This window comes from Perognathus longimembris, chromosome 12, assembly GCF_023159225.1.
Source record: "Perognathus longimembris pacificus isolate PPM17 chromosome 12, ASM2315922v1, whole genome shotgun sequence".
NCBI lineage: Eukaryota > Metazoa > Chordata > Mammalia > Rodentia > Heteromyidae > Perognathus > Perognathus longimembris.
Genome location: NC_063172.1, coordinates 55245425 through 55255759, shown reverse-complemented (window position 1 = coordinate 55255759; position 10335 = coordinate 55245425). Strand labels below are relative to the sequence as shown.

General features: G+C 42.1%; 1 pseudogene; it reads left to right on the top strand.

The window, feature by feature from the left end:
- Positions 1-1962: 1962 nt before the first annotated feature.
- Positions 1963-10335, top strand: part of LOC125360635 — a 30577-nt pseudogene continuing 22204 nt past the window's right edge.

The window sequence follows — 10335 nt, the reverse complement described above, 5'->3', positions numbered from 1 at the left end:
TTACATTTTCACCCACCTTTAGCATAATACTTTTCACCCTCAAGAAAAATTGTTTGCTCATTAGTGCCATTAGCTTGTGAAGTACCCAAGGACAGAGGTTGAATCATTCAACATTATACTACCAACTGCACATTTGCAAACAAAATGCTAAATGGATTGAGGCATGCCTAACCTGTGTCATTTTCATTTCTACCACCAATAAAACTGACATATTTTCATATTCTCTATTATTTTGAAGGCTACATTATTCTTCAACTGAGATATTCAAATAATATCAGGATCCTGTATCCTGTATGGTTATCATAGCAGTCTGGGCTGGTTTGATAGACTTGTGTACATTGCCTTCTGTTGTTGCTTATAAATAAACCTTATATCACTTGCTTTAAGAAAATGAGACAGGGAAATGGAAGAAGATGGTGGGCGGGCAGCAGAGCCCTATCTAACCTCTCCCCAAGAACCCAGTTTATCTTCTACAGGGAAACGTTGAACTCTAGAGAGATAGCCCAAGCAAGGTATAACAGTACTGAGCATCATGTTCCGAAGGAAAAAAAAGACAGCAGATCCAAGAATCCAGATTTCAGCCATAGGTGGCTCTGCCGCTGCCAGCCCTGCTACCTCCAGCCTGCCACTTACCCAGCGGAACCAAATCCACACCCACCTCCGGCACTCACAAGCAATGAGGAGAGAAATCTGCCAGAAGGCAGCAGATAGACGCAGGCTGCAAGCAGAGCAGGAAAGCCCCAGAGAAGCAGAGGAAGCATGAGTACTCCACAAAAGACAGTCTCGCTGCACCCAGAGAACTGGACCCAGAGAACTAGCAGCAACCAAAGAACTCACTGCAACCCAGAGTCTGTACCCAGAGAATACCATTCAAAAAGTAGCCCTCCCCACCCCACCCCATCCACCATAGTGAAACTTCATCTTTGTCCCTGGCACAGATGACCAGAGCAAACTGGAAATAAAGTGTGCCAGGAGAAAGTAAGGTCAAAGGGGCCATCTTTTTGGGGGAGGTTTAAAATAATTCTTTATTCAAGTCTTGAAATACATGTTACATATATGATTAAGAATGGAATATTTTAGGATTATCTGTCTAGTTGTTTTTCTCAAATGTCATTTTTTGTTGAAATGAAAATAAAGGGTGGGTTTTTTTTTTCTTATTTATTGTCAAAGTGATGTACACAGAGGTTACAGTTTCATACATTAGGCATTGGATTCACTTCTTGTACTGTTTGTTACCTCCTCCCTCAGTTCAGGTAGGCCCATCCAGGGCTCCGCTGACAATTCGAGGGGGTCCCAGCCAGGGTTCCAAGGATAGTTCAGGGGTCCCAGCCCGGGCTCCACTGACAGTTTGGGGGTCCCAGCTGGGGCTCTGCAAGCAGTTGGGGGGGGCGGCAACTGGAGCTCCTCAGGCAGATGCAGGTCAGAGGTCCCACCTAGGGCTTTGTCCATGTTGGGGACAGCTGTGCCTTTAAGATGGGATGGCCCAGTTAGCCCGTCCCCCCACCTTCCGGCTTCAACTGAAGAGAAGCAAAGCAGCCCCCGCCTCTTGGCTCGACCACGTGTGTAATGGCGGAGACCCGGAACTTGGGGGGCTGTGGTCTCCACCCACAGAGGAAGTTCTGTGACATCACCTGACTGACAGTCCATTAGCCAATCCAGTAGTCCCTCTCCTTTGTGCGTCTCTGGGGGTATAAACTGTTAGCCCCTCCCTTGAATAAACTAGAACATCCTTGAGAGTTCTCCGGGACACCCACGCGCCTGTGTCTTCCTTGGCTGGTGGGCATGGGGGTCTCACGACTACGTGTCACCTGAGGCTACCTGTGGACTCCACTCCTGCAGTTATTTCCCTACTGGCCAGGAGGATGTGAGAGGGTGGTAGAGGACCACACACGGAAGAGGCAGAGAAGCCCAGGACCCCCCCCACACACACACACGTGGATGGGGGGTAGAGCAAAGCCCGGCATGTCCACAGTTTGGGGCTCCCACCCCGGGCTCCACCCACAGTTCAGGGTGTTGCAGGCAACTCAGTGGTCTCAGCCGGAGTCCACCACTCACGAGGTCACCAGCACAGGGGCCGCCCACAGGCAGCTCAGGGGTCTCAGCGGGAGTCTGCTGCCCACTGTTGCCAGCCCAGAGATCTCAGCTGGGACCACTGCAGGCAGCACAGAGGTCGCAGCCAAAACCCACCGCCTGCCTTCAACAGCCCAGGGGTCCCATCTGGGACCCACCGTAGGCAGCTCAGGAGGCCCAGCCAGAACCGCCACTTGCCCTCAGAACCGCCACTTGCCCTCAGCAACCCAGAGGTTCCAGCCGAGTGTCACAGGCCCCACTGCCTCTGAGGTAGAATGCTGCTGCTGGCAATGCCTTGGGAGCAACAGACCAGGCCAACCACAGACCCCCCCACACACACACTTACTGAGGGCACCCAACTTCTACCTGCAATCCTCAGAGAACCACAGAGTCACCACTGCCCAGGACCTCCAGAATGCATTGAGCACAGGTTAATGGTAGGCAAGGTAATAGGCATCTGGGGTCAATCTGAGTGAATCAAAGGGGTTCCTAGAGCAATTGTATCAGCCCAAAAGGAAGTAACATGATTGTAACAGTATACAATATAGCTACTGTATACTGGGCTCAGGGTTGGTTTTACTTCCAAAGTGTAATTTGTGGGGACATCAAATCTGCTGCTATACCCAAAAAGAGAAAGGGAACTTACTGTGTAGGTCTGTGTACCTATAAGAATAGCACAACAGGACCTGATAAGGTGTGGTTCAGGTCCTAAACAGTGCCAAAGGGGGCGATCAGACTAGCATTCCAAATCCAAATGGGCAGAAGAAACACAAAAAGTATGGCAAGACAGGGAAACTCATCACCCACTCAAAACAAACAGGAAAAAGAGCATTCAATTGAAATCCCTGAGGCGAGCCCTCAAAATGCTCTATCAACTATGCTGATAAAAATGATAAATGAAAAGTTTGAGTCTCTCCAGAGAAGTATCCTAGAGCATGAGGAGATGAACCAAAGAATAATTCATGAACATGATGAATCCAATCATAAGTTAATACAGGACTTCATGGTCTCCACCAACAGAATGATACACGAAATCCAACAGAAAGAAAAGGAGTTCTATTAAAAGATAACTACTCAGCTAAAAGAGATTAAAGACAGCACCTAGAATCTAATGAAGTAAGAAGTCCATACAGGACCTAAGAGAGAGTTACAGCAGAGATATGGAAGCCATCAAGAAAGGTCAATCAGAAAGTAGGGAGATAAGAAACCAAGTTGTAAGTTTAGGGAGCAGACTAGATGATGTGGAAGATTGAATCTCAGGAATTGAGGACAGCTAGACTTTATGGAAAAAGAACAAAAAACTATACAAAATCAACCCCAAAAGCAAGACAGATCACTTAAGGAGCTTCAAGATACAATCAGGAAGCCCAATATAAGGCTAATAGGTATTGAAGAAAACCTAGAGAAAGAAGTCAATGAAATAGGCAACTTATTTAACAGAATATTAGCTGGGAACTTCCCAAACATCCAGAAGGACAGGCCCATCCAGATACAAGAAGCATTTAGGACACCGAACAGACCAGACCAGAACAGGATTTCCCATTGACACATTGTAATCAAAACAAGATCAATAGAAGCCAAAGAAAGAATCCTTAAAGCCACTAGGGGAAAGAGAACAATCAAATATAAAGGAAAACCAATCAGAATTACCCCAGATTTCTCAGTGGAGACCATGAAAGCAAGAAGACTGGAATGATGTTTTCCATATCCTAAAGAAGAATAACTACCAACCAAGAATTCTGTATCCAGCTAAACTCTCATTCATAGCCGAAGGACAAATAAAAGTCTCCCATAGAAAGGAAAAATTGAACCAATGTATCTCCACCAAACCAGCATTACAGAATATTCTCAAAGATGTCCTCCACATCGAAAACCCCCAAGACCACAATCCAGACAGGGAAAGCATCCCTAAATAAAATTCCAGATTAGTAAAGCAAAAAGGCAAGACACAGCCCCTACAAAGATAGATATGATGAAAGGAACAAGCAATCACCTCTCAATCCTCTCAATATTAATGGACTTAACTCTCCAATTAAATGACATAGATTGACAAGTTGAATCAAAAAACAGGATCCATCTTTCTGGTGCCTCCAAGAGACACATTTAACCAACAAAAGCAAACATATTCTAAAAGTGAAAAGCTGGAATAAAATCTATCAGGCAAATAGCCCACGCAAGCAGGCCAGTGTTGCAATCTTAGTATCAGATAAAATTGACTTCAAACTAAAAACAGTAAAAAGAGACAAAGAAGGTTACTACATACTAATAAAGGGATCTCTCCTACAGGAGGACATAACCATCCTTAACATCTACACACCAAATACAGGAGCACCCAACTTCATCAAACAAATACTGCTGACTCTAAAAACTCTCATAAGCTCAAACGCATTGATTGTCGGAGACTTTAACACACCACTCTCAACTCTGGACAGATCAACACACCAAAAACTGAACAAAGAAACCTCAGAACTAAACAACTTCACAGGCCATCTAGACTTAACCAACATCTACAGAATATCCCATCCAACAACACCAGAACATACATTCTTCTCAGCAGCACATGGAACATTCTTCAAAATAGATCACATGTTAGGGCACAAAGCAAACCTGTACAAATTCAGAAACATCAAAATCATCCCTTGCATTCTCTCAGACCACAATGGAATAAAACTAGAGCTCAACGCAATGGCCACTGAAGAAAACTCCACAAATCATGGAGACTCAACAATACATTGCTGAACCACCAATGGATCATCGAGGAAATCAGAACAGAATTTCAAATGTTTATGGAACTAAACCAAGACAAACACACAAATTACCAGCTCCTCTGGGACACAGTAAAGGTGATATTCGGAGGAAAATTTATAGCCCTGAGTGCCCACATAAGCAAATTGGAAAAATCTCAGTTCAACAACTTAACAAAGCAACTCAAACTCCTTGAAAGAGAGCAACAAGCCAAACCCTAAACCAATAGATGGAAGTAAATAATTAAAATCAGAGCAGAATTAAATGACTTGGAATCCAGAAAAGCCATAGAAAGAATCAACACAACAAAGAGTTGGTTCTTTGAAAAAAATTGACAAGATAGACAGACCCCTAGCAAACCTGACCAAAATATGTAGACAGCACACTCAAACAAGATCAGAGACAAAACAGGTAACATCACCAGAGAAACAACAAAGATCCAGAATATAATAAGGGACTATTTTGCAAACCTATATGCCAACAAATTTGAGGACCTGAAAGAAATAGACAAATTCTTAACAAAAATTGATATGCTGGGGCTGAGAATATGACCTAGTGGTAAAGTGCTTGCCTGTATACCTGAAGCCCTGCGTTCGATTCCTCAACACCACATATATATATATATATATATATATATATATATATATATAAAGCTGAAGTGGTACTGTGGCTCAAGAAGTAGAGTGCTAGCATTGAACAAAAAGAAGCCAGGGACAGTGCTCAGGCCCTGAGTCCATGCCCCAGGACTGGCAACAAAAACAAAACAAATAAACAAAAATTGATATGCCCAAAATTAACCAAGAAGATATTGAACAGACCCATATCCAGAAATGAAATTGAAACTACAATAAGAGATCTCCCTTCCAAGAAAAGCTCAGGTCCAGATAGATTCATAGCGGAATTCTACAAGGCCTTCAAAACAGATCTCACACCAACACTCCTCAAACTCTTCAATGAAATAGAGGGTAAAAGCTCACTACCAAACACATTCTATGATGCTAGCATAACACTAATCCCAAAACCAGACAGGGACACATCAAGGAAAGAGAACTATAGACCCATCTCCTTGATGAACATCGTTACAAAGCTCCTCAACAAAATTCTGGCCAAACGACTTCAACAAGTCATCAAAAAAAATCATACACCATGATCAAACTGGATTCATCCCAGGGATGCAAAGTTGGTTCAATATACACAAGTCAATTAATATAATCTACCACATCAACTGGAGCAAGGTAAAGAATCACATGGTTATAGCCTAGATGTGGAAAAGGAGTTCAATAAAATCCAGCACCCATTTATGATAAAAAGCCCTGGAAAAACTGGGATTCCAGGGAACATTCCTGAAAATAATAAAGGCAGTCTATGACAAATCAACAGCAAGCATAATTCTAAATGGTGAAAAATTAAAGCCATTCTCTTTAAAATTGGGAGCAAGACAGGGATGTCAGCTCTCTCCTCTCCTCTTCAACACAGAAATAGAATTCCCAGCCAGAGCAATTAGGCAAGAAGAAAACCTAAAGGGGATCCAAATAGGAAAAGATGAAGTTAAACTTTCTCTCTTCGCAGATGACATGGTCCTATACCTACTCCCAAGCTACTAGACCTGATCAAAAACTTTGGCAAAGTAGCAGGATATGAAATAAATCCTCAAAAATCAATGGTTTTTCTATATGCCAATGACCGGAAGACCGAGGCTGAAATCAGGAAAGCAACTCCTTTTGCAATAGCCTCATAAAAACATAAAATATCTAGCAATAATCTTAACCAAAGAAGTGAAAGACCTCTATGATGAGAACTTTAAAAACATAAAAAACGAAATTAAGGCAGAACTAAGGAAATGGAAAAACCTCCCATGCTCCTGGATTGGGAGGATTAACATCATGAAAATGTCAGTACTGCTAAAGGCTATTTACAAATTCAATGCAATACCAATCAATATCCCAACACCAGTCTTTAAAGACATACAGAAAGCAATCCAAACATTCCTATGGAACAATAAAAGACCCCGAATAGCAAAAAAATTCCTAAGCAGAAAGAACAGTGCAGGAGGAATATCAATACCAAACTTTAAATTGTACTACAAAGCTATAGTAATAAAAGCGGCTTGGTACTGACACAAGAACAGGCATGAGGATCAATGGAACAGAAGTGATGACCCAGAAATGAACCCACAGACTTACAGCTACCTAATCTTTGACAAAGAAGTTAAAAATATAGGTTGGAAACAAGACAGCCTCTTCAACAAATGGTACAGGCAAAACTGGGTCAACATCTGTAACAAACTAAAACTAGACCCTATTTATCACCCTGCACCAAAATCAACTCCAAATGGAATAAAGACCTGGAAATAAAATCAGATACCCTGAAAACACCACAAGAAAAAATAGGGGAAACACTAGGACTCCTTGGAACTGGAAGAAATTTCTTCAACAAAGACCCGAAAATCCAACAAATCAAAGAAAGGCTGGACAAGTAGGACTGTATCAAATGGCAGAGCTTTTGCAGGGCAAAGGATATAGCTTCCAAGATAAATAGAAAGCCCACATATTGGGAAAAGATCTTTACCAACCATACAGCGGACAAAGGCCTGATATCTAAAATATACACAAAACTCAAAAAGTTAAATTACTCCAAAACAAGCAATCAACAAATGGGCTAAATACTTAAAAAGAGACTTCTCTGAAAAGGAAATGAGAATGGCCTAGAGTCACATGCAAACGTGCTCTACATCACTGGCCATAAAAGAAATGGAAATCAAAACAATATTGACATTCCACCTTACCCCAGTAAGAATGTCTATTATCAGGAAATCTAATAGTAACAAATGCTGGAGAGGATGTGGCCAAAAGGGAACTCTACTACATTGTTGGTGGAAATGCAAACTTGTTCAACCCCTCTGGAAAGCAGTGTAGAGGTTCCTAAGAAGGCTAAACATAGAGCTCCCCTATGACCCAGTAGCCCCACTTTTGGGCATCTACCCAAAAGACTACAAAAGACCACACAAAAGCCTCAAGCACAACTATGTTCACCGCAGCACAACTTGTCATTGCTAAAACATGGAACCAACCTAGATGCCCCTCAGTAGATGAGTGGATCAGGAAAATATGGTACATATACACAATGGAGTTCTATGCCTCCATCAGAAGGAATGACCCTGTCCCATTCGTAAGGAAATGGAAGGACTTGGAAAAATCATACTAAGTGAAGTGGCCCAGACCCAAAGAAACATAAACCCTATGGTGTCCTCATAGTGAATATCTAGTACATCAGTAGGCTAGTCGTGATAGAAGACCAAAATACCCCAATAGCTACACATACATGACCCCATAAGAAGATGCCAAGTGAAATGAACTCCACGTTACGGAAGCAAGAATTATGCCACGGTTGTAATTATTCTCAACATTCCATGTGAACTTGTACTACTTTTTTTTCTCTTTTTCCTTGTCTGTTTGCGTGACTGGTTTGTTTAGTTTTGTTTCTCTTGTACTCCCTTCCTGTGGCTGTACCCTCGCTACCACCGTATTACAACTGAGTACCCTGGATACTGTTTATACAGGTAATAGAATTGGGGAAAGGAGAGGGAATACTAAAATTGAGAGATAAAGAACAAAAAGACAAACCATTCAAAAAGCAACACTTGCAAAACCATTTGGTATAAGCCAACTGCACAACTCTTGGGAGGAGAGGGGAAAGGGAGGGGGAGGGGGGAATGAGGGAGGAAGTAAAAAGTAGAACAAGAAATGTACTCACTGCCTTTCATATGAATCTGTAACCCCTCTGTATCACACTTCAACAATAAAGAAAAAGATGAGACAGGAAGGGGGAGGTGGTAGAAATGAGGGAGGAGGTAACAAGTTGAACAAGAAATGTACCCACTGCCTTACATATGGAACTGTAACCCCTCTGTACATCACTTTGACAATAAGTAAATAATTATTCAGAAAAAAACACATACCAAAAAACACAAGAAAATGAGACAGGAAGTGGAACCATAGCTCAAGTGATAGTGCTAGGCTTGAGAGAAAAACCCAAGGGACTGCCTTCAAGCTCTGAGTTCAAGTCCCATTACTGGTATGCACGCACACACATACACACACACACACTTATCAATGTTTAATAATAATAGTTAATAATACTAATATGCTACAATTCCAAATGTTTCCAACTTGATTTTGCATCTTCATCACAAAATGGAGAAGACTGCACATATACAAAACAAAAATTTTTTTTAAAAAACATGTATTTTCTTATAAATTGGAATGCTCATAAGTAATCCTATTTTGTGTCTGATCTTCATTGAAGTTTCATTTTCAGGGAGGCCCAGTGGCACTGAGATTGGAAAATTGCCCATTCATGTCCTAAGAAGTTCCATCTCCACCTGAGTTCTTTCCAGAATGCTTTGTCATTGCCAGAAGAAAAAAAAAGTAGTCAGCTTGTTCAAGGTTCTTAGTTGTAGAGAGCTGCAAGCAGCTGCGCCCTGAAATGGCGCCAGCTTCCGCCCTCCACCCTCCCGACGGCGAGTGCTCTCTGTGATAAACAACTCCTAATATGGTTAAAGCTTGGACTCTGGCTTGCTTCCGAGTACCTGGACCTATCGGTAATCCCCACGTAGCTTACCGGGATTGGCTACCCAGTCGGCACTTAAGGCACTTAAGGCCAAGCGGGAAGCCCCCGAGGGAGGGGGGGAAGCCCCCGGGAAAGGAAGAGAGAGAAAGACTGTTTCAAGGTTCTGGAATAAACTGCTGAGAGAAGAATCCGGTGTTGTGTCTTCCTTGCTGGTCGAGGCGGACGCGACACTTAGTGTGTGTGACTTACCCATGATCACACTTTGGAAAAGCTCCACTATAAACAAATCACAACTGTCTATGCAAGTGAAATTACAAAATGAAACAAAACCTTACGTTCAAGCTACTGTGATATTTAAAATAATACCCAAGTTTTCCTCTCTATTTCTCCTCTGTATCTGTCCTCTATTCTGGTGGTCAATGCCTATTCACAAAGACAAAACATAAAATAGGAAACACAACATGCTAGGAATCTCTAGGTGGTACACAGAACAACTTAAAGAAGCCAAACCAATTTTAAGTAGTTCTGCTGGGAGCTGTCCATCTGAGTTATTTAATTGAAAGTTTTGATTAGGGAGTAAGCATGCAAGATTGTTCTTACTCAGTTTTAAGAGCCATGAAAAACACAAAGCCCACAAAATTAAAGGGTAAAGATGCCTCATTCTTATCTATAAAAGATGGTTTTGACTTGGGCTCCTTGGCACAGGAAGGAACTTCCTTAACAAAGACCAAGAAATGCGACAAATCAAAGAAAGGTTGGACAAATGGGACTGCATCAAACTGCAGAGCTTCTGCACGGCAAAGGACATAGCTCGCAAGATAAACAGAAAGCCCACGGATTGGGAAAAGATATTTACCGGCCATATAACGAACAAAAGCCTCATATCTAAAATATAAGCAGAACTTAAAAAATTAAATTCCTCCAAAACAAAACCACAAAGAACCAAGAGCC